Raw genomic sequence first — 27,239 nt, forward strand, 5'->3', positions numbered from 1 at the left:
TTTTGAACTTTTCACATATAAGATGGACAAATTTAGTGACAATTAACTATTTTTCTGAGATGTTGTTGTGGCTTAAACCCAGCCAGTAACAAAGCACCATGAAGCAGCTCGGTCACTCCTCCCCCCTGGCCCCAGTGGGATGAGGAGGAGAAAATAGAAAGGAACTTCCGTAGATCGAGACAAGGACAGGGAGGCATCACTCACCAATGATGGTCACGGGCAAAAACCAGATTAACTTGGGGAAAAAACAAAATCAATTTCATTTACTACAAATCAAATCAAAATAAGGGTAATGAGAAGTAAACCCAAGTCTTAAAACACCTTTTCCCCACCCCTCCCTCCTTCCTGGCTCAACTCCACTCCCGATTTTCTCTCCCTCCTCCCCGCCAGAAGTGCAGGGGGACAGGGAATGGGGTTTCCTCCTCTGGGGGGAGGACTCCTCACTCGTCCCCTGCTCCACCGTGGGGTCCCTCCCACACCAGATAGTCCTTCACAAACTGCTCCAGCGTGGGTCCCTTCCACGGGCTGCAGTCCTTCAGGCACAGCCTGCTCCAGCGTGGGCTTTCCCATGGAGCGGCGGCCATCTTGGGGGCATCCATCCCCCTGCTCCGGTGTGGGCTCCTCTGTCCCCGGGCTGCAGGTGGGCATCTGCTCCCCCGCTCCCCTCCGTGGTCTGGGGGGGACAGCCTGCCTTCTCATCACGGGCTGCGGGGGCATCAACCTCCCCCAGCACACCTCCTCCCCTCCTTCTTCACTGACCTCGGGGTCTGCACAGGGGTTTCTCTCGCACTCCAATCTGCATTCCCACAGCAGGTTCCCCTTCCTAAATCTGTTCTCCCAGAAGCTCTACCACCTCCACGGATGGGCTTGGCCTGAGCCAGAGACAGGTCCGACTCAGAGCCGGGGAAGCTTCTAGCAGCTTCTCACAGGAGCCAGCCCTGTAGACCCTTCCCCGGCTACCGAAACCCCACCACACAAATCCAAAACAGATGTAGATACATGTCAAAAGGGAGCTGGAAATACTGAAAATTACTGAATATGACTAATCTTTGTTCCAGGAGATGACATAGAAGGGGACCCATGCCTTCAGTCCTGCCCATTCATCTTATCAGGTATTCATTTCTTGGTTTTTCACTATTTGGTCACTTAAAAAATATCCCTTTTATATGCAGAATTCTTTGCTGCATTGAGAGGACATGAAGTTTTATGAAAGGTTTCAGTGATTTTCTCAGCATGGCACGGTTCTCTAGAACTCTGTTCCACTGGCCATAAAATTTACCTGCGATCACTCACCAACAGTGAAAAGAAAAACTACTAGTCCAGGCTGCTGATGGTATCAGGTGAGCTATCTGAAGTTCTCAGTGTAACTGAATGCTTAGAAGAAACGGAAAGAGGGAAAAAATACGATTCTTATTTGTGCCTCAGAATGACTCGTTCAAAGAATTGTTCACTCAAGCATCTGTTTAGTGGTCAGTGAAAAACATTACCCAGAAATTTTTGAAATAACTTGAGGCCTTTGAAAAAGTAATCTCAGTGTGGTTAACTGCATAAAAACAAACCAGCAAAATCTCTAGATGAGAGAAGTAGTACTTTAGCTTAATAAAACTTCTATTAAAAATACTCCAGGTTTTCTAGTCCAGCATCTTTACCATCTGTGAATTCAGATATACCAGATGTTTGTACTTAATATATCATGTTATGCACAGTATTTGCTGCAGCAGAGAACAGTGATTCATTGGTTTTTGTAAGAAATTTGTTAGTAACAAAGCTGTAGACTTTAAACTATTTTTGAACAAACTTCCCCCATAAAGTATAAACTCTAAATGGTCCACAATTTAAATTACTCACCATGACAGCCATGTTTGAATAGGTCCTTACATCGAATCCTTACATTGACTGACAAAGTCCTGTTAGCAGGATGGTGACTCTGTCAGGTAATTTCTATAGCGCATAGTGCCTCCCTTGTTAGGGAAGCCATTTAGAGCTTTCTGAAAGGGACCTGCTGATATTCCGTGCAAGTATTGTGTGGAATATGAATGTGAACATATGGATGATGCCTGTTAAATTTCACTACAAGTCATCTGGAAGAGAAGACAACGTATGTTTGAGTAAACACAGAATTTGGTTGGCAGCCTACTGTCATTCCAAATCCTAGGCCGTCTGGTGTCTGGGAAGCAGAGAAAGAGGCACATCCTCTGCGCTCAGGAGAACACCTTCACCAAATAGCGCAGAATTGCACTCTGTATGGAGCTCCAGATTGGTGAAAGACAGCTTGTTTGACATGCAGGGGGATGAAATAGCACCAAGAAGAGCTTTCTTGAGCTGCTTTCATCTTTGCCAGCTTGCAATGTCATCATGTATTTCTGGCAACTAGAGTTTGCATCAGTTCAGTTGACAGGTCCTCATGAATTTTAATATCTAAGCTCCATATTCATGTTAGTAGCATTAATGTTCCCTGAAGCCTTTTTATTCTCAGGAAGAATATGAATATTTCAGAAATTACTTTCCCTATATTTGTTCATGTATGTTTGTGTATGCATGTGCTTATGGACATGTATAACATTACTTATATATCAAATTATTAACAAAGTTTAAAATTATTTTTGTCCTGACAAAAGTAAAGCAGAGGCACTAACTTGGGTCTCATTTATTCCGAGTGGATGGTATGTCTGTTTTTTTTAAAAGGACTTGTTTTTTTCCTAGCGTGGAAAAGATCAAAAAGTTTCTGGATACACATACCATGTCATATTCGATTCATGTTACAAATCTGAGGGGTGATCCCCAACTGGGATGAAATGGCAAAGCTCCAGTGGAGCACAGAGAATGATCTTGGCCTAACACATACAGAGAATGAATCCTTTTCAAGAGGCAATGTTTTATACAGAGGCAGTGAAATACACAAACTCATGAAAGTGAAAGTTGTTTTCAATGAAATTTGAGGATAGAAGCACTGTGGAAGGTTGAATAAAACATCTATACTCAAGAATAGAAAAGGCACTAAGAAGCGGTTACTCTTTTCCTATTTTTTTTGTGTTTAAGGAATCTGGCATAAGAGGAGCAGAATTAAAACTATGATCAGTCGTTCAACTAGCTTAATCATGAGGCTGCCAAAGCTTTCTTTTAAGATGCTTCTTAAGTACCTTCTAAATAGATTGAAGGAAAAAAACCCCAAACCAACCACCCACTAACTTTGGGAACTGCCTGTTCAGCTCTTTGTTTACTGAAGAAGAATAATATAAGAATTACTAATAAAGTCAATGATATGTGTAAAGGTGAGTATCAGCTGCTTATAATACTAAATAGAATGACACACAGTATCATAAATCTTCTGAGTGAAAGTTATGTATACAAGAAAAAAAAAAGTCTAGGGTCAGGTGTGAGAACATTTTTGGTGAAAATGTTCTTAGCCAGAAATGCAGTTGATATAATCCTAAATTTGTTCATGAACTCAGGAATTCCTTCACTGAGTAATTTTGAGTTTCAGAAGAAAATTTCAGTTTCAGAAGCCTATCTGAAGGAGGTGGTTGCAGTCTCCTTTCACCCGACAGCAGACTGAAGGTACTCCTACGCTCCTCTCAACTCCCGCTGGCGCAACAGGCTCTGTTCTAAGGGGAGGGAGGCAGCTATCAACCTCCGCTCCTTTTCCAGTCCACTCAGCATGGGCTGCTTAAATATGCGATAAAATAGAGAGCCAGACTCTGAGAAATGAATTTGTAGCATAGATGTTATGTCACTTACACTGTCAGTGAGACATGCACGTTCCAGTCCCCATGCCTGTGACTACCTATGTCTTTATATGATGATAGCTACTACTCCTGTAAGCTCTCACAGGGCTTGAAATCCAGTCAAAACTATGCATGGATTTGGACATCCTGGTTATGTCCATACTCAGGTGATGTGCAATAGATTCACTACTATTATTATTATTATTATTATTATTACTCCTCTTCTTAATCTGGCTATTCATTATCTTGAAAATTATTTCAAGAACCTAAAATCAAGTAATTCCATTTGAAGTGGTATGAAATGGTTTATTTCTATCATCAATTAAAATTGTGATTTATCAATCACATTTTCAGATTCCTGTTTTGGTGAAAACAGTAATAAATGCCATTCAGAATGTTGATTTGAGGCAACATGTTTGGGTTTTTTTTTAATGTCATTTTGACTGTTGCACTAGAAAATTCTATATGTTAGAGGTGGGCATGGCTGTAACAGTGGATTAAAGAAAATTATTGTCAGAGATAAAATAATGAAGGAATCTTATTATGAATTAATAAAGTTTGTAGACAGTTGAATACTAAAATCAGGTTCAGGATGTTGTAAAACCAAGAAAATATCATAAAGACTTAAATGGAACCTATAAATCAGTTACAAAGAATGAAATGGTATTTAGCTTTTATGCAGTAGCTCTGAAGGACTGAGTCTGTTTTCTAATTAAAACTATAGGTAAAGATTAAAAATAGCCTGCTTCTACTGTGTACTTCCAGAAGGACTATAGAACACAGTGCTTCCTCATTCACTTCTTCTTTTGAAGGAAAAGCAGAGGTTTTTAATGTAACCATTCACTAGAGAAGAAGTATTCAGGGGCTAGAGAGTGAGAAGAATTTAGTCAAAATGTTAAAGGCTGGCTATTCCCCACCTGCCTAAGCCCCGACCCATACAGCAGTCAGGCTTTCCTTTCCAGCCCTACAGAAATTACTGCAGGGAGTCTCTTGGGAGGGTGAGAGATGGGCAGCAGACTTTTAAATGCACCATACCCTGGACCCTTGCCCTCAGACCTGCTCCGCCTAAGTAAAGCCTATGGAAACCTAAACCAATTGGAAAGGGATTTTCATATTTCACAGCTTGTTTTATGGCAGAAATATCTTTAGAACAAACCAGTCTGAAAAAAAATTTAAAGACATAATTCTATTGTCCCTGCCATGCAATCTGAGTGAACTGGATTCAGCTATCTTTTTGCAGTATTGCTCTAAAAAATAAAGATCTCAAAACCGTGTTCCTTACAAATATATTTAGATATTCAAGTAAGAAGCTTAGCTCAAATACATTTATGAACAACTTGTGATTATGTCATATCTTCAATGAAAGCTGAGCTCTGAATATACAAGTCTTTGGGGGGAAAAAAAAGCAAAATCCATAGATACCCCTGTATCCTACCAACCTGGCTTTAAAATTTGAGCTGTGAACAAAAGAATAGTTGAAAAATATAGCTGAGGAAATAAAAAGTTAAATACCTTTACAAATAGCTTTTTACATTGTGGTGGGTTGACCTTGGGTGGCTGCCAGGCATGTTATCAACACTGTTCTAGCTACAACTAAAAGGCACAGCACTAAGAGGGCTGCTATGAGGAAAGTTAACTCCATCCCAGCCAGACCCAATGCATACATAAATAATATAGACTAACCTGAAATTCAAACATAGCCCAAGCTGGTTGCTGAGCTATAAGCTTAGTCCAACCATAAACTTTAAAAGTTACTTTTTCTCTGTTCCATTTTGTATTTTTTCAGCTGTCTCCTTTATCTAAGTCTTCTTAAAGCTGATGCATTGTGCCCAGCTACTCAAACCTTTAATATAAAACCACTTAGAGCAAACATCTCGGTGACATGATATCTCTCTCAATGTTGCTGTGTTTATAGAAGTCTCCTATTTTACAATCAAAAGCTTAAAAAGAAGGTGTAATCTACTACGACAATATGTCAAAGAGTGTTGTAGATAGAGCTCATTCAAAAACAGGTTTTGGTCTCCAAATTCCACAGTTTGCTTTAAACCAGTACTTTTAAATATGCAGTTTTCCCATTACGGTAGTTTTGGGAAAGACAAGGTGCTTCTTTGGTATAGCAGGGTATAGCTGTGGGCTTCCATATTTGGTAAGGTTCAACTATTGTATAGTATACTAACACATTTTTTTTCCCTGCTTTAATCTTAATCCATGTTTTATCAAGCTGTCAGTAATGGCAATCAAATGAACACGAGCATTAATGTAATAGATCTAAATCAATCCCCCCAAATCAAACTGCACATGCATTTCAGGGGAGGTGGGGGCTGATCTAACCATTATAGTTCTCAGCTTCCTTTGCAGCGTTGTGTGAATATCGGTCAGTATGTGTAGCGGTGGAACTCCCGGTTAGATTCGAAAATGAAAAACAAGCACAATGTCCTGCCACAACAAATTCCCCACAATTTGTTGATTAACAGTCTGTCAGGTTCAGCAGAATATACAGGAGAGGCACTAAAAATAAGGTACAAAGTGAAGATCCCATATCTACCTTCGCTGCCTTTTACTTAACCATTGTTCCTCATTTATGACAATGTGTGAGTAGTCAGCACCTTTTAGTCCTTTATGTTACTGTTCAGTTCAAATAGTGATCTTTCTCAATAATGAGCAAGTTAAGAATGTAAAGAAAGAAGGAAAAATGAGATAAAATCAGCACTGTTATAAGCCTATCATTCCTGGTGTGTCAGGTATGACTAGTATTCAACAAAGGAAAAGATTAAGTGCAGTGAATGAGTTCATATTCCAACATGTACTATTAGTCATTTTGTAAGCATACTACAGTTAACAAAAATCAATCTTTTATTTTCAAATTTTTACAATTAGATTTGACTTCTAGATCACTACCTCCTTCTGCTCTGGAGGTATGTTGGAAGAAATGACAGGTCTTAGGGTCTTTGGGAGCCATGGTCAGGTATCTGTCATTGATTGAGATGTTCTGGCACATTGGTAGCCTCTGGTAGTTAATCTCCCACATTGAGAGAGAATGTAAGTTTCATCTCAGTCTTCTAAACTAAGTGTCTAGTCAAGTCAACTGGACTTTCTCAACAGTTACTTAGAGAATAATCGACACTTTTAGAAGATGATTTTTCCCTTCTGCCTTAGCTAGCTTTGTTACAGTGGGCTCAGCCAGGCCCTAGATGCTACCTGTCTTTGCTGACTAGATGAATAGGTTAGACTGGATATCTATGTATGGAGAGATGTAGGATACACTATAGGAAATTATTTTCCAAGCACTCAATAGTGTAATATTGTCATTAAATCAAGTAGGTGAGGATAATTATGAGACTCCATTGCATAAGTCTCAAGCATACTGTTGTAAACCGCATACAGACACAGCATGTGTGAAAGGAGGCAAAAAGTAAGAGTTTTCGAGAAAAAAAAAGTTCAAGTTGCATCTCTTTGAAGGAGAATGAAAGCACTAGCAGAGCATGAACTGCATAGAGGATATGAAGTACTATGGGCACAGTTAAGCATATTTTTGGACTGTCAACTTAGAAGCTGTATATACGCTATTGATTCGAAGCTGCACAGATGTACAATTCATTGTGATACCAGAAATATTACTATTATTAGTGAAAGAAAAAGTTGTGAATTGTAAAAGATCAGTAGTCGTCATCTATGACATCACTATTCTACTACGCTTGATGTTAAGGGGAGCTAGATTCAGTAGACTTTAAGAGGCAGGGGATTTCTTCTCTCACCTCTGTAGAGGCTGACCAACAGTGGCCAGCCAACATTGAGGCTGGATGTGAACACCAAAGATGCAGATCTACCTGGACCCCTCCCTTTCCCTGCTTTTGGTCCTTTCCCTAGATATCTCACAGTACGTTTTGCACACAAGCTAAGACTCCTTAAAATATCTCATATTAAGCTTTACATAATCCTATAAGTCCCGCTCAGATATCTCAAAATAAGTTTGCTCTTTCCCATGATACCTTGTTTCCCCCTTCTTATCAGGTCTAGCTGAACCTCAACAAGGCTTCGATGACCCATCAAACCCAGTGACATGAAAGTTCAAGTCTTCAGTATTTTCCCTGCTCTCTCTTGTTTGCTAGAATATGTCTGGGGATGGGTGTCTTTTTTTTCTTTTTTCCTTTTCTTTAATGTTGAATAACCATTTACTAGACATCTTCACAACCCAAAAGTTCTTATATTTGAGGTAGCTTCCGTGCCTTCTGTACATTCCTGTACCTTCTACTCCTCCTTTACCATTCACATATCCTTTACTTTTCGTATATTCTTTACATTCCAACTTTACACTTTACAACTTTGCACCTATACTCTAAATAAGCAACCAGCCAGAAAATAAGCCGTTTAAGGAGCCTACCTTCTGTTCCCCTCTTCCCTTGTATAGTACCAAGAAACACAATATTATATAATATAGTAGGTAGGACACAGTGTTTTAAAACACAGTGTAGCTGAATCTTTTACTCATGGAGATCTCTAAACACAGAATAATCATTTTAGTCCATTAAGCACATAAAATTTCACAGAAATTAATTCTCATGTTCTGACTGTTCAAAACCCTGCTGATGTTTATGCAATAGGATATATACCTATGGTTACCAGGGTCATGAAAGGAAATAAATTATAATGTAGAGCCATGGTACTCTAATAAGAGTCTTCTTGTTTGAGAACATTTTAATAATGCAAGAGTGAAAAGAATAATTCATGACAGATCTTCTAACAGAAATTTTAAATGTCTTTTACAGTTTTTTCAGTAAAATCTTAGAAAATACCAAAGGACATTGGCATTTATTTTTCATCCAGTATATCAAGATTATCTTTCATTATCTTGGGGTTTTTTTTCCACTTTTTTTCAACTAAGAATTATCTGAGAACCTGGTTTTCTGTGCTTACTACTTAAGACATTTCCACTTGCCTTCCATCCATCTACACTTAGGAAGAACTTTAGCTATTAATTCATTTATCAATCTGTTTTCTTCATAAGATGAATGGTAAAACTGTGTACATGTAATTTTATATACACAGTATAAGCTCACTGTGAAGGGAGAATTAAGCTACTTTTGTATAAGCTGAGACTTAAATGTCTTCAAACTATTTAACATCTTTACAGTTATTAAAAATTAATTTATGAAGATATTGCTGAAAGCTTTGCAATTGGTTACAATAATCTGCTTTCTCAGAAAATATTTTTGATGTGAGGCTTGGGTTCCAAAACACAAAGTAAAGAACTGCAAACTTCCCTGTTATTCTATTTTATTAGTTTCTTTGAGACCTGATTTTTAAAAAAATTAAATTCTCTTCCATATCTTCTTTTGTTATCCATTCATTAATCTCTTCTTGTTGATACTCTCCTCTCTCATTCACTGTTTTCTTCTCTAAGCAAATGCATAATAATAGAATAATAAATGCAAATGGAATAATGTCTACATTTTAAAACTTGCGGTGTTATTTTTTGCTGTGTATTAAGACCAAGGAAAACAAGTGAATCTAAGATATTTCAGTAGGATTTCCCAGGAACTAAACCAAAATCTTGATCTTAAGAAAAAAAAAAAAGCAGGTCCTCGGTCTTACAGTCTTTTCATATTTTTTTCTAGGGAATTGTTTTACAATTTGTCTTCTTTTACTTTATGTTTCTTTAACCAATGGTAATTTCTTTTTTCTGAACTGAGTTCTATCACAGGTATTCTGCTTTTGGGCACAATCTTAGAAAAGAATAACAAGAGTTCAAGAATTATGGATGTGATAAAGAGTGGTTGCCTGTAGCGATAACAATATCATTTTCACATGCCAATAATTGTATTTGCTCTACAAATTTGAGCGTTGTTCTATGAAAACAAAACATGTATGCAACACTTTTCTTTTACAATTTATCTTTGAAAATTTGGAAAAATTACTCAATTCGACATTTCTCTCTTTATTCCTCATGAATTTAAGTTTGCATTACCCTACATATTTTCCATTTATCATATACATTAGCCACTGTGGGAATTATCTGACTCAAAACTCATTGCTGCTAATTAAATTACTGCCATTTCCAACTTCAAGGGACTCCCTACGACAGGAAAGCACAGCTGTAGTTTATTTACAGGCAGAAAATTTGAATGGCCATTGTCAGTGAAGGAGGACTTCCGCTCATATCTTTCTGAGTAAACAAGGAGTTGAGTACTTTATCATTCCTTAATGGGATAGGACAAAAGCAGTACTAAGGAACAGAGTAGTTAAATAAGCCTGTGGCAAATAAGAGCTCCACAGTGATGAATTCTATAATAATTTCCATCTACTGTAAACATGTGTGTTACAAGCCTGAAGTTTATGAATAATGGCTTCATTTTGAAGTAATTAGAATTCTATGCCATTAACAGCAGGAAGTCTGGATAATTATATTTTAGAATGAAATGTCTGGGAAAAGACATTTCTGTTTCTATGACAATTATGTTTATGATTAATGATAGAAATGACAACATGCAATATAAATACAAAACAGCAAAAATTAACTGTATCCATCATGAATGACAGTACAAAAACTACAGCAAATCAGTAATCATAGGTAAAGAAGAGCTCGATAATCTTGTTTTGTTTCATCTTGGAATATCTTCATCTCCTTCCCTTATTTTTGAGATGTAAGGCTTCCAACTGCTTCATACCAGACTCTCAGCATGAAGTACTAGAGATGATTAGGTGCAAAATGAAGTTATAGTGTGTAGGCCAGTCAAACGCTGTTTTGTGGGAGTACTAGAGCATTACCTTGATGGGGTCAGTGGTGTCATTCAAACGCATCTGTAGAACAACACAACTAATTGTGTTTTATTAACACAATAGTTATTAAAGTCAATTCTCTTTTCTCTGGGCTAATAAGTATTGGAATATCTTAGGTAATATAAAAATCCTTACAAAGCGGGTGAAACTCCTGTTGGAGTTGACCTAAATTTGCTTCTAGATACCTCCATACTCCCAGTTCCAGGAAGAAATACTTGCTCATGTATTGCTTCATGTGAACTGCTTCTCTGCCTGTGCAGCACCATGCCTCTGTGTCAGAGCTAAAACAAGTTCTACCAACTGGTGATTTTGGAGTATTGCGGTGGAAAGTCAGTCCTGAATTGCACCATGAGGAGCCTGCTGGCAGGTCTAGCAGGACTGGAGCCATGCCGTAACTGATAAGGCACGTTAGACCAGGCATGACTGAAAAATTCTGTCTCTTGACAAAAATCCAACCCACAGCAAACTGTAGACCATGTCACAGGAATTGAAGAGCGGTCACATTCCAGATGAGTAGCTTATGCACTGCTCTCTCCTCCTCCTGCCGCATCGATAGATAATTAAGGTGGAGGCAGACATCATTCTCTTCCCTCCTGTTTATACCTTCATTGACAGTGTGGGGTATTTGCGTACAAGTGTGGGTGCTGGAGTGAGTAGGCATGGGTCTGTTCAGCTAACTTCATCAGCATAATTAACACTAAGTTGACTAACATAGTTAGGGGATTGTAAATGGAAGAAACCAATGTTCCCATCCATCAGAAGTTGGAAGTTTTGAAACTGGAGTTTCAAAATATCTGAAGATGTTTTTTCAATCTTACAGCACAAGAGACCTTTTCAAAGTTGAGGTTCTCGACAGGATGTCTTTATTGAATTGCTTTTCACAGTAAAGTTTCCGAGTGGTATTCATAATCTTATACTGCATTGATTTTATTTTTCTTCGTTTAACTGGTTGATGCCTTTCATTCATGACTTTACAGGAAGACTACATGTAGATACTGGGTACTCTGTGTCATGAAACAGGCGGAACTGATATATCTGGTTCCTCTTGCAGCAACAGATTTGCTTGTTTGGTTGTTTTTTTTGTTTGCTGAAGACTTTATTGAAAGATATAGTCTATCTCTCCTTTTGTTTTGCTCTCATTCTTAATATCTTCATAAACCTATCCCTTATCACTTGGCATTGCTCTGCTAGACCTGTGTATCTTTGTTAGTCAGTTTATCAATCTAAATATCTCAAGGAGAAGGAAAAAAACCAAGACCTCCAACAAAAAGCAAAAGATCTCTGGAAAGCTGAAAACTATCCCATAGATTTTTCTTGACAGCTTCCAAATAAATATATGCATTTGGAAGCATGGGCATTTTATTGCCCAGTGCCTAAGACTAGAGAATGAGATTCAATTTTTAAAGTTCTTCCCTCTCTTGTGGAATTTATTAATAACAATTTCTTCAGATTTTTGGAGAAAATGTTTTGCAGTCAGCTTCAGTCAAGAAGCCTGGGTTGTGCAGAACTGTCCTTGGAGGTCCCTTAGGTATCCTTATCACGATAGGTCTAGTCCTCCACTTTACTCTTTATAACTTTCCCTTTCCCTGAGGTTCCTTCCAACCAGTGTATTCTTTGATTCACAACCCTGTTGCAAAAATCTCAGTTCCTTCTTTTGCCCTCCCACCACCATCCGAGCAAGAGGCATCATGCACTGTGGCAATACATATACTGATTAATTGGCAGGCAGCTCAAACAGCATAGATGACTGTTACATTTATACTGCAGTTTTGAAATCATACTGTAAACTAATACAGGACTAATTCATTTTGTATTCTTGAGGACTCCCAGCTGCAGATTTTTATGAAAACTGTGGAAATGTAGTATCTTTGATGCCTTAATCTCTTTGCAAACATGGCTATGGTCAGTCAGCTTGTGAAGGGGGGAATTGGCAAACAACAGAACGGCACATGAACTATGAAAATAAATTGAAAGTATTATGCACATGGGATTAAGTCCTCTTCTACACTTACAATTTCTGACACTGTTGGGAGTGGCTCCAATTCCAACTAAGCCTTTTGTTTTCGAAAAAACAGCTAAGGAGATTGATTGCAGGAACAAAAAGGGTAAGCCCTCGTAGGCAATCAGAAAAAGCCTGCCGTTCAGTGAAGGTTTCTGCATTCCGAAGATGTTCAATAAACAATGAATAGCCTTAAGTGCCTACACTGCGACTGGGCACTGTAATAGGAAATAACTATTCATGAATATTTTGTAATTATTTTCTCTGGAAGAGTCCTGGCTTGTTCTGTTTGTCAGTCACAACACCTTTTGTAGCACCTATCACTCTAAGATCTCTGTACCCAGCTGGCTAGGAATATATTCTTTGCCTGTGGGGTTTCCCTTCAATCATATATTGAAAAATGGCTGCACCTTCCATGAATACTCACATTCTGTTGTGCAAGAATGAATACGGGTTTCTGCTATTTGCCTTGAAACCATTCCCCTTTGTTCATGCCATAGAGATGCAGAAACAATGTTGTCTTCACTTTGCACACAGTATTGCCCCACTGTGTTTCAATTAAGCTTATCAGCAATAAAATAAAGAAAAGAAACAGTGTGGTGCCTAATGAGGCCATGTCTAAGAACCCAAAGAAATAACTTGCTTAAGGAAAATCTTTAAAGGCAAATAGTACTCCTTGCTTTTAAAAAAATAAAAAAAGCCCCCAAAACTTTTTTTTTTTTTTTTTTTTAAAAACAGCTTTTCTGCAAAACCAGGGATTCTGGCTGACATAAAAGGTGGTTGGGGGGGGGAGGCATGTCAAGCCTCAGATCAGGGGATGTGAGAGACGGTCAGAAGATCACCTCAAAGCCAAATTATATACTCTTGCTGTCAGAGAAAAAGTAAATCTACATGGCCATAGGCATCGCCTGCTGGAAACCCATGTGAGATCTTAATGAATTCTGCACATGGTATCTTTACTAGTAGGAATTTCTGTTAGCCGTTTCTGCTTCTATTTATTTCACACACACTAAATGATGCAACTGGTTTATATAATATCCTACTGAATGCAATTGAAAATTTTTTGCTATTTTAATGTTTTAGAGATTACTGAGCTTGTTTTAAATATGTACTACACTTAAATAGTGGTTTTGTGCTTATTTTGTTTGCTTAAGCAGTATCTTCAAAAGAGACAGTAACTTTTGGGTTGATGGCACAGTTTTAGACCTAGATAAAAAGTCGTATCTACATATCCAGTTAAGTGAATAGGATTATACATAAGGCTGACAAATTCAGAATTCATCATCATCACAGAAAGGATAAATAAGGAGTGTAAACCTGTGCTTACACTCACATGCCTCAATCACTGCTCTTTCTTAATAATTACATTCAATGGAATTCTAGATATTGAGTACAGAAATAATCACCAGACCACCAATTTTTATGCAAAGATCTCGCAGTGCAAGATGTGATTACTTCCAGTTCAATTTTGTGAAAGTTTTCTAGCTTTTCAGGTTTCTAACACAGTCATTGTGTTTGAATTTTTTTGTTTCTATTTTCTGGTGATGACCTGCATGTGACCGAGAGCTGACCTTAAAAAATATCTCCCAGAACAGAAGGGTAAATAATAAACAAACCAGGACAAAATCCTGTGAAAAAGCAAAGGTAAATCTGAACTCTCAGCAGGTCAATATTGCTATGTGGTATTCTGTTAACACAAGAAATCCTTTACAATTATAAGAATGTTACAGCAAACACTACCTTAATAAATTTATTGTCTCTTGAAAAAAAAGATTATGGTAACAGCGAGGGGAAAACATCAAGTCCAAAAATCACACTATCAAGAGAAGAAAGTAATCTTGCAGCCTACACAAGAGTTTAAATTTTCACAGTTCAGTTTTGGCCCAATGCCTACATGCAATCCTGCTTCACTTCTGATTTTCACTTTAAAATCTGTAGCTTCCTGTCATGTAAAAATAGGACAAAAATTCCTTACTACATTCTCATATGCATACTGTATATTTTAATACTCTCTTTGGAGATATCTGTTCCTTGGGGTACATCATCAAAAGACTTTCAAGCTAATGTTGTTTAATACAGAGTGACTAATTTAAAAAAAAAAAAAAAAAGATAAAAGTGACCTAATGGAAATGACTGGGTATATCATCTTAGAAAAGAATATTCGTTATACAACAGAACATGTTATTCTTTATACCCATAACTTCAGGACTTAGGGTTGTGGTCCTCCATGCAGTTTCCCCAGACTCTTTTCTCTTTCCATTCTCTAACCAAAAAAGTTTGAGAGAGGCAACTCCAGCTGTCACATGTAAAATATTTTTTTCATGAATAATGAAGAAGAATCAAACTATCAAGGAAAAAATCCCAAGAAGCCCACTTTGATGGAGTTAAAATTGTGATTTTTTTGAGTACAATTCTGTTTAGTATTCAGTACAGTCTAGAAAGTACATGTAAGGAATTAGAAAAGCCCAATAGTTTAGAAATGCAGTGAGAATATATAATCGCGACCTTGTGGCAACAGTAGTGTGAAAAACTTTTGCAAATAAATGTAAACATTTCAGATGCTATCTTTTGCAGAATTTTATGTACAGAGTAAGCAAAAATCTTTATAGAACGTATGATGATGTTTAGAAGGATTGCATTACACCAAATATGGGCTTGTGAGGTGCTATAGAAATTGTAGCTGAATTCTATCTTCACATACGTGTCTTTTGCCAAAATCTAGGAGAACTGTATATACATTACCAAGTACAAGATTGGCATTCTTTTTTAAAACTTCATGTCTCTTCCTGTGTGTCTCTACATGTATCTGACTGTGCCTTACATATTCTATTTTATGTGTGTATATATTTATATACATACAGGTATATATACTTGTATACAATCTGTGTAAATATGTAAAAGGTAACAAAATGAAAAAGTAAATGTGCTGATGTTATTCTGCAGTGAATGTATTTGTATCTATTCCTGGCTATTTCCTGTCTTTTTATTTCTAATTCTCTGTATCCACAAATTCACATAAGTCTACTTTTGTTACATTCATGCCCTTTGTGGACTACCTAAAACATAATTTAATCACACTATGGCTTACTATCATTTAATCATAAGCCTTTCAGTGGGCTTACTTATCAATTTCAAAATCGTTAAGACATTTCTCTCTTTGGTTGGTCAATGACACTGATACTCTTTGCCTTCATGTTATGTTTTCAAGAAAGTATCTTCATGCAGTCCCAAATGCTCTCTTTCTCAGGTTTGGATGATACTTTCCTTATACAGATAGAAACTTCCCCACAATTCTACCTTTTTCTGGTTTTCCTTTTTCTAAAGAAATGAAAGGCACTGGTCAGGTGCATCAACTGAGACCATATCTTATTATGGGGACCAGCACTGTATCATTTCTATTTACATCTATGGACCTATTTACCTATTTATTTAATCTAAGTATAATTTCCTGTCTTCACTTGTGAGAACACAAACAGGTTAAGGTGAGGTAGCTAGCCTGTGGACTATAGCTCTTTTCAGCATCTGAAAGTGTGCATTCTTCTCATACAACTTTATTCAGAGTTTCCTGAAGAACCCTTGACACACAATAAATCAGATTTTAGGCTGTCCTGAGGTATCTTGCTCATGTAGTCACGTATGAAAACTGTGAACTCTTTAAGGTGTGGAGTTTCTGTTTGCTCAATATTTTTCCATATGTGACAAGAGCCTGGTCCAACGGGGCCCCTGAATGGTAATGTCTAGCTATGCCTAGAGTAGCAATAACCAGTCCCACAGTCATTCAGACTGTTAGCATGTTCACATACTAATGGCCACTTCCAGCCAGTGGTTTGGACAAGGCCATGTCACTTTGAAGGAGGAGATGCTAAAGTGGAAGTAATTTCTAAGTTAGAAAAAGGTGCATAGCCTGTTTCCTTTGTTAGTATAAGTGTAACCCCTGATGCTGCTGCAATACTAGTAATAATTATGTAGGCCTGATATACCCAATAATTTTTATTTCTGTCTGTCTGTATGCAACACAGTAACCTGTGGATCACATAACTTTCAAATCCAAAAGAACAGGAAGTTGAGAGGAAGGACCACTGAGAACATTATTAATTTGAAGGAAAATGGGAATATTAGGATATTAATTTTGTAATGACCTGTAGGGGGAACAATTAGTTCATAATCTACATTTGAACATTAGTTCATAATCTACCCTTGCAACAGTAGGTCATTCTCAGCTCTGCTGAACCTCCTTATATTAAGAGGGGAGGGAGGGACTGGAGGGAATGGGAATGGAGGCTGGTGAACCACACAGAATCCATAATAGAAAGAATTATGACTGTGACCTAGGGAAAAGAAGAAAGGTACAAATGACAAGAGTGAATGGCAAGTGTAAATGAAAAGTGAGCATTATGATCTTAGCATATGCCATTAATGGCTGACTTATAGGTAAATGATTGCAGTTTGTCTGAGCTGAGTGCCAAGTCCTCCTTAGATGGTATTTGAGAGCCAAGTATTTGATTGTTTTATGTAAGGATACAGAATCATCATTTTATATATATTTTAAGGTTATATATTTTCACAGGTGCTGCTTTCTGCCAGACAGACCCTTAGTACCTCATCCCAGTGGTGCAGGCTTTTGAAAGAAGAAAAACCTGATATATGTAAAAAAAAATAAATCAATCAGCTCCCAAAAACCCATGCCACTGGGTTACACTGCAATGGCTAGCTTAGACTGTATTGCATGATGCATGCCTGAACCACCTTCTGAGTAGCTGGGAACCTCTCTACTCCAAAAGCCACTCATCCACTCAGAAAGCCACATGGCATCTCAGGAACAAAAACATATCCCTTGTTTTTAGTGTTTCTATAATCTGGATTTGAAGTCCTGATGAGTGGTCGCTCAGGAAGCAAGAGACCTACTGTGATCCCTGATCAGACCATCTTGACTTTGCCCTGAGTGACCTCGAGAAGAGGCAGTCCATCACGGAAAGCTCTTCTGAACTTGCCTAGAAGTGTGGAGAGCTGCCTGCTGTCATACTAGCACCACGCTCGGGTGCAGCTTGAGAGTCCTGTCTGTAAGAAAATCGTCTGCTGCTGTGCCTGAGACTCTGCTTGCAGATTTGTTGCCTTCGTGGAAAACAAGGCTAGGCCTGAAGCAGCTTCAGGGTACCCTCTGAGACACTGTATGGAGACCTTTCAGTGCCGTGATGAATCTCCTGTTGTAAACCTACTGCTGCTCATACCGTACTCCATATCTTCAAAATGTCATAAAAGCAGTTTTAAAGATTGTGAATTTGCCTTCTCCAAGAAAAATACCATATGGATTGACAGTTCTCCATATTAATTGACATTTGCGCTAATTAGTTAATTCTCACAAAGTTCAATGACTGCCAGATGAACAAAGTAAAAAATACTGTATGTTTTCTTGTTTTAATTCTTTGTGAAAGTCCTTTGGGTTTTAGTTGTATAATTTTTAAAGATAGTTCTTGCTCCTCAATTCATTCTTGACCTCAGCTGCTCTGGACAATGTTCCCCATACCCAAACCAATGCAATGAGATTCCTCCCAGTCCTCAAGATTATCTTGGTGTTCTTCCAGTCCTTTTTCTTATTTTCTTTCAGTTTTCTGTCCTTACCTGTTCCATTCTTCCTGTCTGACTTTCACCTGGCATTCCTTTATGTTCTTACTTTCCTCATGACTGTTCACAGTCCGTTACACATAACGAATATACATGAGCATACTTTTGTCTCCCCCAGCACCTCCCACCACAGCCATGTTTTTTGTAGCCTCATTCCATTTTCATTTGTTTCTTAGCTGTTCCTTCAGATTTCCTTCTTCCCCCATCACAATCGATTCCACAGCTTCCCCTTTCCCTCCCGGTTCTGTGATTAAAAACAATGTACTCTTATATATAGGAAGAAAAATAAATATGCACACACACACACAAATTCAGTCACAACAGAAGCCATGGGCAAGTTAAAAATAAATGGAAGCATTCCTCTTGGCCAAAATGTTTGCTATACAGGGACATTTTAATTAAGATAATTTTTAAAATATATTGAGAAAATAATAGTTAAAGTAATCATTGCATGTCTCCACACTCTGTAACCAGTGAGCTAAAGGACAAGATAAACTGAAATATCTAAAGGTCTTCCAGCATCCTCAGTACCCAAAACACTTATTGGCTTTAATGAAAGTTCTTTTTCCTCAACTGTGCAATCAAAGGGATATAATATTCTGCTGTATATTGCCCTGCTTTTAATACTGATATTCATGTTTCCCAGTTCAGCAAAGTGCTTGCTCTTATCAACTTCCTGGGACTCGGGTAGATACTGCAGCTGCTCAGTCCCTTGCAAAATGGTATTTCAAATTGGCAGAGGAATTAATGAATATTCATAACCATTCGCCTATGATCCAGCTTGGATATCATGAGACAGCTACTTGCTGTGTGTTCTTGTACAATAGAATGTCATCAGTTACTGAAACCTCTTGCACACACAAAGGGCATTTGTTGTAAATGAATTTAAATGTAAATTGTTACAGAGGAAATTGTTTCCCTGCCGGTTACTTTTTCAACTCAGGACTGGAATGATCGGAAGTTGTAATAAAAAAAAAATATTTTTTCCCAAGTACTCATGGAGACATGTTATTAAAATGAAGCATACAAGTATATGCATGAAGAAAATGAGAAAAACTTTTCTTAATCAGGAAAAAAGTTTGAGATGGTTTTCTGTCATTTCAAAGAACTCTTCCTAAAGTACCTGTTCACAGTCAGATATCTGAGCCACTCACTTCCTCAACTTCTAATGACTGCACCTAAGTGTCTATGTTGGCTAAGTGCAAACTGTTTTCTGTCCTTGTAGATATCAAACTACTTTTAAGTTCAGGAAGTGCCACAGTCAAGACTTAAATACAGTGGTTTTGAAACTACCAGTTTGATCACTTTAGATACTATATATATATACACACACACCACCTTAAGGCAACTGCATTATACAGAAAGCTGTCATCACAGATATTCACTCCCCTGTTCTGTGCTGCTATGTAATATCCGTTTGTGCTCACGCAAGGCACTCTAGTCCTTTCTGTAGGGAGCTGCATTGTAGTGATGGATGAAAACACTGCTTTATTTACAAGGACAGCCTTTCTCCTTTCATGCAAGCAAGTGCCTTTCCTAACATTCTGAAACACACAGCACAGTACAAACCGATACTCTTCTTATTAACCCATTAATAAACATAGCACTACTGTGACTGAAACTTTGCTTCAAGCTGGTCTTTCCTATCGCAAAGCTGCTGAATCTTGGCTCACCCTTTTTAGTGAGTTCCAAAACCTGAGTAGATGAACCACCCATTTTCTGATTAATACTTATTAAGGCTGGAGGAAAGCCTGCTGAAATGTACTGGCTGACTGTAAATACATATCATAACTTTTGACCTCTTAGTCTTCCTTTAACACTAAGGATTTCACACCTTCCTGGTTGGTTCTAGGTTTGGATACAGCGTGTCAATGCAAAAATCCAAACAGAATACATTCACGTCAGTGCTAGTTAAGCTGAGAGCATCGTTTCGTTTTGGGAAACATCTGAGGACAGAGAACTCTGGCAGTCAAGATGTAACAAGGAACGGTCCTTCCTACAGTGAAGGGTAAATTTAATTGCAGCCATTATGAAGATTTCCATACCTTTCTCATGTCTTATTAATTATTGCTTTTATGTTTATTGATTTGTGAGTTCATATGGGAATATTCAGTTTAACTTCTGTAGATGCATGTTAGGGAATATAGGTACAACATAACATGTTGTACCGTGGTTTCTCAATAGGAAGCACAATTTTACGTGACTATGTTTCTGATCTGATGAGCATAAACTTACATATTTTTAGGGTTCAGATAGAATAACAGGACAAGGAGAAAATGTCTGAGCTAAGAATTTTGATAGATAGCATTTTGGCAGAATTCAGTTGCCTAACCATAGGTAGGCATCTATTACTGTTTGCGAGGAAGTCTTGCCTTTCTGTTGCTTCTGAAAGATGTGGGAACATACATTTATCTATCATTAGGTCAGTCAATTATCTTCAGGTTTCTTGCATACCCTATGGTGTTTCAGTATGCCTCTATATGTCCATAGTCAGAAAACCAAGTCATGGTTTTCCTATTTAAACTAGAACCAACTACTCTAGTAAAGCTTTGCCAAGTATTCTGGAGAATCCTCTCTTGAGATAGAATCATAGAATCATTTAGGTTGGAAAAGACCTTTAAGATCATTGAGTCCTACTGTAAAACTAACTCTGCCAAGTCCACCGCTAAACCATGTCCCTAAGCATCACATCTACACGTCTTTTAAATACCTCCAGGGATGGGGACTCAACCACTTCCCTGGGAGCCTGTTCCAATGCTTGACAACCCTTTCGGTGAAGAAATTTTTCCTTTATCCAATCTAAACCTCCCTCGGTGCAACTTGAGGCCATTTCCTTTTGCCCTACCACTTGTTACTTGGGAGAAGGACCGACCCCCGCCTCACTACAACCCCCTTTTAGGTAGTTGTAGAGAGCGATAAGGTCTCCCCTCAGCCTCCTTTTCTCCAGGCTGAACAACCCCAGTTCCCTCAACCGCTCCTCATGAGACTTGTGCTCTAGACCCTTCACCAACTTGGTTGCCCTTCTCTGGACACGCTCCAGCACCTCCATGTCTTTCTTGTAGTGAGGAACCCAAAACTGAACTCGAGGTGCGGCCTCACCAGTGCCCAGTACAGGGGGACAATCCCTTCCCTGCTCCTGCTGGCCACACCATTTCTGATACAGGCCAGGATGCCGTTGGCCTTCTTGGCCACCTGGGCACACTGCTGGCTCCTATTCAGCCAGCTGTTGACCAGCACCCCCAGGTCTTTCTCTGCCGGGCAGCTTTCCAGCCACCCTTCCCCAAGCCTGTAGCACTGCGTGGGGTTGTTGTGACCTGGCACTTGGCCTTGTTGAACCTCATACAATTGGCCTTGGCCCATCGATCCAGCCTGTCCAGATCCCTCTGTAGAGCCTTCCTACCCTCAGCAGATCAATACTCCTGCTCAACATGGTGTCATCTGCAAACTTACTTCAGGTGCACTCGATCCCCTCATCCAGATAATTGATAAAGATAGTAAAAAGAACTGGCCCCAATGTATATGTTTAAATATGCAACCTGGCATACAAAAGTAGCTCCAAAACCACTTTTCTAGTTTTGAAATATCAGGTATTGAAATCATTTGGAAATAGAAATTTCTTTTCCCCTCATTTTGTACTGGAAAAGTGAGAAGAAGAAAGAAGTTAAGAAGTGTGAGAAAATAGCACATTAATTTGTAAGTGTTCATGTTGGAAGAGTAACACTTAAAAGGAACAGTAATGCTTTTTCTCATTTTCAGCTGCCCTTTTTAGTCAGAAATCAATATGAACTATCACTCTGAGGAGAGTGTCTATGCAAACCTTAAAGTTCTGCAGAAAGTATGAGCTAATTCAGCATTTAGTGATCTCACCCCCTCCAAGTCTGTTCTGAATTGTTTTGGCAGCAGGAGAGGTGCCCATTGCAACTCCCAGACAGTCAGACACTGATCTAAACCAGCAAATGACCTGAATCACCAAGAGATGCCTCTGAAAAACCACCATCTTTCCCCATCATATCCCCAAGAAAAAGCTTAAAAGGTGCTCTGCTAGGGCAGTTTTACACTCTTTCCTATAGATTTGTGATTTTTAGGGCTACTTTATGCTAATTTCACATAACGAGACTATGATTTTAATTTTTTACTTAAGAACAACAAAAAACCCCAGTATTTTAGAAAATGTCCCCTGAAACAAAAGCCATTCAGAATAAAACTTGGACAGTTTTTTACTGAAGCAATTTTCAATATGCTTCTGCTTTTCTCCATTCTCTGAAATCAAGATGTCTTTCTACCACTGACATGGTAAGGAAATTGTATCACTTTCTGACAAGAAATCCAGAGTGTTTTTTCTTTTTTCTTCATCCTGATTTGGGACAAAAAAATAGCACTTTTGTAACGAAAACCAGTATGGCAGCAACAACAAAACTAGGATTCTCGTAGTGACACCATAAATTTTGACAGATTTTGTTTTGAGAGCAGTGAAATATTGATACTGTCCAGGCTGCCGAAACACTGGGAACATTTCTGTTTCCAAAATAAATATGCTCCCAGACCCCAGCCAGCACAGACTTCAGCAAGAGAACTTGATATCTGTGACACCAGGTAACCCCCATCCCAGCTGGAGATCTTGTGGAGCAGCCAGTTGGAGAGCCTGGGAGGCCAGCAGCTCACCAGGTGAACAGCTGGGAAATCAGATGTCCTGGAAAGATTGGCAGTCTACTCATCAGGCAGCTAGCTGTCAGGGGAGCTGCCCAGGAGGCAGAGTAGTTTGTCTCGCCAACCTGTTTCCCTGTATGATTTCCATCAGCATTAACAAAAATAAATAACAGGGCTGACAGTATTCCATCAGAATATAGATATACGTTATATGTTCTCTAATTCAAAGGTTTCTGCCTTGCCCCTTCATCCCATCTGTCCCTGGATCTTAATGCTTAACAAGCCCATTATTTGAATATATCAAATTTTGTCAACATTATTACACCTAAGGGGATGGACAAGCTTCTCACATGGCTGTCATATCTCATTATTCCTTCCCTCTTTTATTCTTCTCCTTCTTTCTCTCTTTTTCTCTTTCCTTGTGCCTTATTTGTCTCTTACCAATACATCCTTTTTCTTGAGTAGCTAGCTATTCCCCTCTTCTTTCAGCCTCTGAGCTTGGTCCAACTCTTTTAAAACCACAAAAATTATTTGGGAGGTAAACAGGTAAGGTCTGGATGTTTATTTCCATATCCCCATTAACCATCAATATAAACAAAGTAAAGCCAGCTGAAAATTCATGTTATTCCTCCCAAGTATTACTAGAATATTTCATAACCCCTCCTCACAATTGTCACATTCACTTGCCATTTAACACCTCACTTTCAGTGTACCATTTTTCTTCTTGAAATCTAAGATAAATTTAAAAAGGGGCTTCAGAATTTAATTTGATATCACAGTCAGTAACACTACAGGGAAATGATATGGCTTGATAGCTTTTCTTACTTTTTAACAGCAAGAATTAGGTAGGACACACTGTTTAGGAATCATTTTGCCCTTGACACTTTTAAGACTAACTCTTGGGTTGTGGAATCTGCATGTGAGCGTGAAACATGGTATCTATGTCGAAGGCAGTAAAGAAATTTGGAACATTAGTCTTCAGGCTGTGATTAGAAACTAAGTAAAATATATCATCCCTGGTTACATTGAGACAAAAGGTTTTCCACAAAATCTAAGACTTAATTTTAAAATCAGAGGTAGAAAGTTTGATGTCTCTTTCTTTGCTGTTACCTCAAATACCAGAGAACATACTCTTACACTAATATTTCCAATTTTTGAGGATTTTCATTGTTGAAGAATAGAAAATACTCTTTGCCTGCCAAATGCATACTTTAATCTCTGTATGTCAGACATATTTTTTTAATTTTTCCATGTAAAAAAAGATGTGCAATCACTTTGTAAGAGAGAAAAATAATAAATAACTAAAAAAAAAAAAGTTGGAACATGGTTTCATTGGACAACCAGATATTTTGTTAGGAAGTGAAGAAACCTGAGGCTATCGTAAACCCAGGTATTCAGCCTTTCTTCCACTGCCATACCCCTATTTGATTTTTTACCCATTTGTGGGTAACGTATAAGCAATTCCACAGAAAGTTTCTCCACGCTGCCTGCCATCTGTCAACAAACTCAATTCTGACAGGAGTAGCCAGCATCTCAAGGGTGCAAATCAATTTAGTGTCAGCGTTGGATGTGTTCCAGTGCATTTCCTCAGCACAGATGAAAGAAACTGTGTCAACTGAGCAGTGTTGCATATGTTTTTATCTGCTGTTGGCTGGGGACTGAGCTAAAACTACTAAATTCACTTCACTTAGAATCTCAAATTTTATCTGGTACTCTATGTATAGCATGCAGCAAATAGGGGAGGAAAATCAATAGCATCGATGGGCGATTATGAAATAAAGAGACCCAGGCATGTACGGTAAGAACTGATGTAGAATATAACTGTGAGTTGGCTGGGATAGGGAAGAAAAGCACAATGTAAATAATGGCAGGTAAATATAAAATTCATACATCCCACAATTTTCCCAAGCTAAGAATTGCTTTGTAAACCAAGACTGCCACTGCAAGAACAAAGCATTCTTTACTCTAAAGAACTATGAACTCTTTTCATAAAGCAGTTGACCCATATCCACCTATGACCTTTCATTTCATAAAATGCAGGGTATATCAAATGTCCCTTCTCTAGAAGCCTATCTCATTTACACCAGATGAATAGAATCATTGATGGCAACAGTTCAGATCTTATGAATTTGACCTCTGTTTTACCTGAGCAATTAGAGATAATAAAGGGCATGCAGAAACCTTCCAAACATAAATTCTTGATGCCTCCTTTGATAAGGGCAATTTAATGATCTGAATAAGGGTTTGGAGACATGAGCATGTTAATCCCTGTAAATCACACTGCCACAGTTTCAGAAAGCTGTGAATCCTGACAGTTATCCACATCTGAAAAAGCAAGTTAGCTCCACCCCTAAAGTGGTAATGTGCAATGAATGAGTGGGGGCCATATTTGTCACTTCTAAATATTGACCTTTCTATACCAAATCTAACAATTTTTTCACAATTTGAAATGTACACTGAGCTCATTTGTATTCTGCTGCTGCTGTGATTTGCTCCAGGGTTATCCCAATCTGACTTTTCCATTCATGTATTCCTAGATTAATACAAAAAATTGCAGGATTGGTTTATAAGAACCTTATCCTCACTTCTAAGAATCTTATTGCTAGCCACAGATGATGCTTTGCCTGTTTTCATGTAAGGTCCTCAAGAATATTTAAGGAAAAGAGTAGAGAAAGTAATATTTATAAATAAGGTTTGTCAGTTGCCAAATTCCTGAGTGCTTTTTAATGAGATGTTGACCAGAATATGATGCTGAGAGGCCTTTCTACAACACTGAAACAGCATGCAAACACCAAACACATGCACCTTGTTTGGAAGGGGCCACAGTGAGCAAGGAATCCTATAATCCTAGAATCATAGAATGGTTTGGGTAGGAAGGGAACTTTAAAGTTCATCTAGTCCAATCCCCCTGCCATGGGATGGGACATCTTTTACTAGATCAGGTTGCTCAAAGCACTGTCCAACCTGACCTTGAACACTTTGACAATGGGGCATCCACAGCTTCTCTGGGCATCCTGTTCCAGTGTCTCACCACCCTCACGGTAAAGAATTTCTTCCTTGTGTCCGATCTAAATCTACCGTCTTTCACTTTAAAACTGTTGCCCCTTGTCCTGTCACTACAGGTCTCGGTAAAAAGTCTTTCTCCATCTTTCTTATAAGCCCCCTTTACATATTGAAAAGCCACAATAAGGTCTCCCCGGAGCCTTCTCTTCTCCAGGCTGAACAAGCCCAACTCTCTCAGCCTTTCTTCAAAGGAGAGGTGTTCCAGCCCTCTGATGATTTTCATGGCCCACCTCTGGACCTGCTCCAACAGGTCCATGTTTTTCCAGTACTGAGGACCCCAGAACTGGCTGTAGTACTCCAGGTGGGGTCTCATGAGAGTGGAGCAGAGGGGCAGAATCACCTCCCTCAACCTGCTGGTCACGCTGCTTTTGATGCAGCTCAGGATACAATTTGCTTTCCAAAAGGATCCTCCGAAATGGTTTGCATGGATCCATGAGAGTTGTGATGACTTACTGTGCTTATATACTCACCAAAACTTTGCCTTCATAATTCCCCAAGAATCGCTCCTTCTCTAACCTAATTTGCTATATCTCCATCGTGTTCACCTCTGTACTACCTGAACGTTTCCCAGGAGGTCCTTTAATGATGCATCTACTGCTTGCCACAAATTTCTTTCTCATTCTCTCTCCAAGGGTAGAAAAATGTAGTGGTATATTTTGTTTTCGAAAGATCTTGGTGGGCTTTTTTTACTGTTTATGTAAATGTCTGCATTTCTTTTCAGGAAAGTGGCAATGGCAAACTCTGTCTGGAGTATAAATTGTTGTGGTTTGTAACCCAGCAGTCATTGCAGAAACAACCTATTGGTCCATGTTGTGCAGAATAGCACCACCTCAGAGTAGTGTGTGTGTTATATTTTGTCTCTGATCAAAACCAGTTAAAGGACAAATGCAATGACACTGGCTGGAGGTGCAAGATCTCCCTATCTCATGAATATCTGAGGTAGAATTTTTCTAAGATCTCAGCCTAGGCTGGAGAACTCACTGCTGCAAAAGATGAGAACAACCATAGTCTGAACCACTTTCTGACTCACAGAATTCTCCCCTTTGATTCGCTCTTACTCAGTGAAGTTTTCAAGAACATACAAAACAGTTCAGCTGATTCATCTTCAAGTGGGGAGGAAAGGAAGAGTGGGAAGTTGTTATTTCTATTTTTTAATACTGGGCTATTATGGTTAATAATTGCCGAGGAAAATAAATAAATAACTAAAAGATTAGATAAGAATAAATGAAAGAAACACTTCACATAGCACACTGCCAGCTTATGAAATTAAATACCTTTGGGTATAATGTACTCATACATTGTGTAGAGGAATAAAAGGGAACCAGATAATAATGACTCAGAACATATCTGTTAAGATAATCAAATCCTGTACTTTTGGATGCATACTGATCACTCCACTGCAGATA

This window comes from Haliaeetus leucocephalus, unplaced genomic scaffold, assembly GCF_000737465.1.
Source record: "Haliaeetus leucocephalus isolate CR32 unplaced genomic scaffold, Haliaeetus_leucocephalus-4.0 Scaffold384, whole genome shotgun sequence".
In the NCBI taxonomy this organism is placed as follows: Eukaryota; Metazoa; Chordata; class Aves; order Accipitriformes; family Accipitridae; genus Haliaeetus; species Haliaeetus leucocephalus.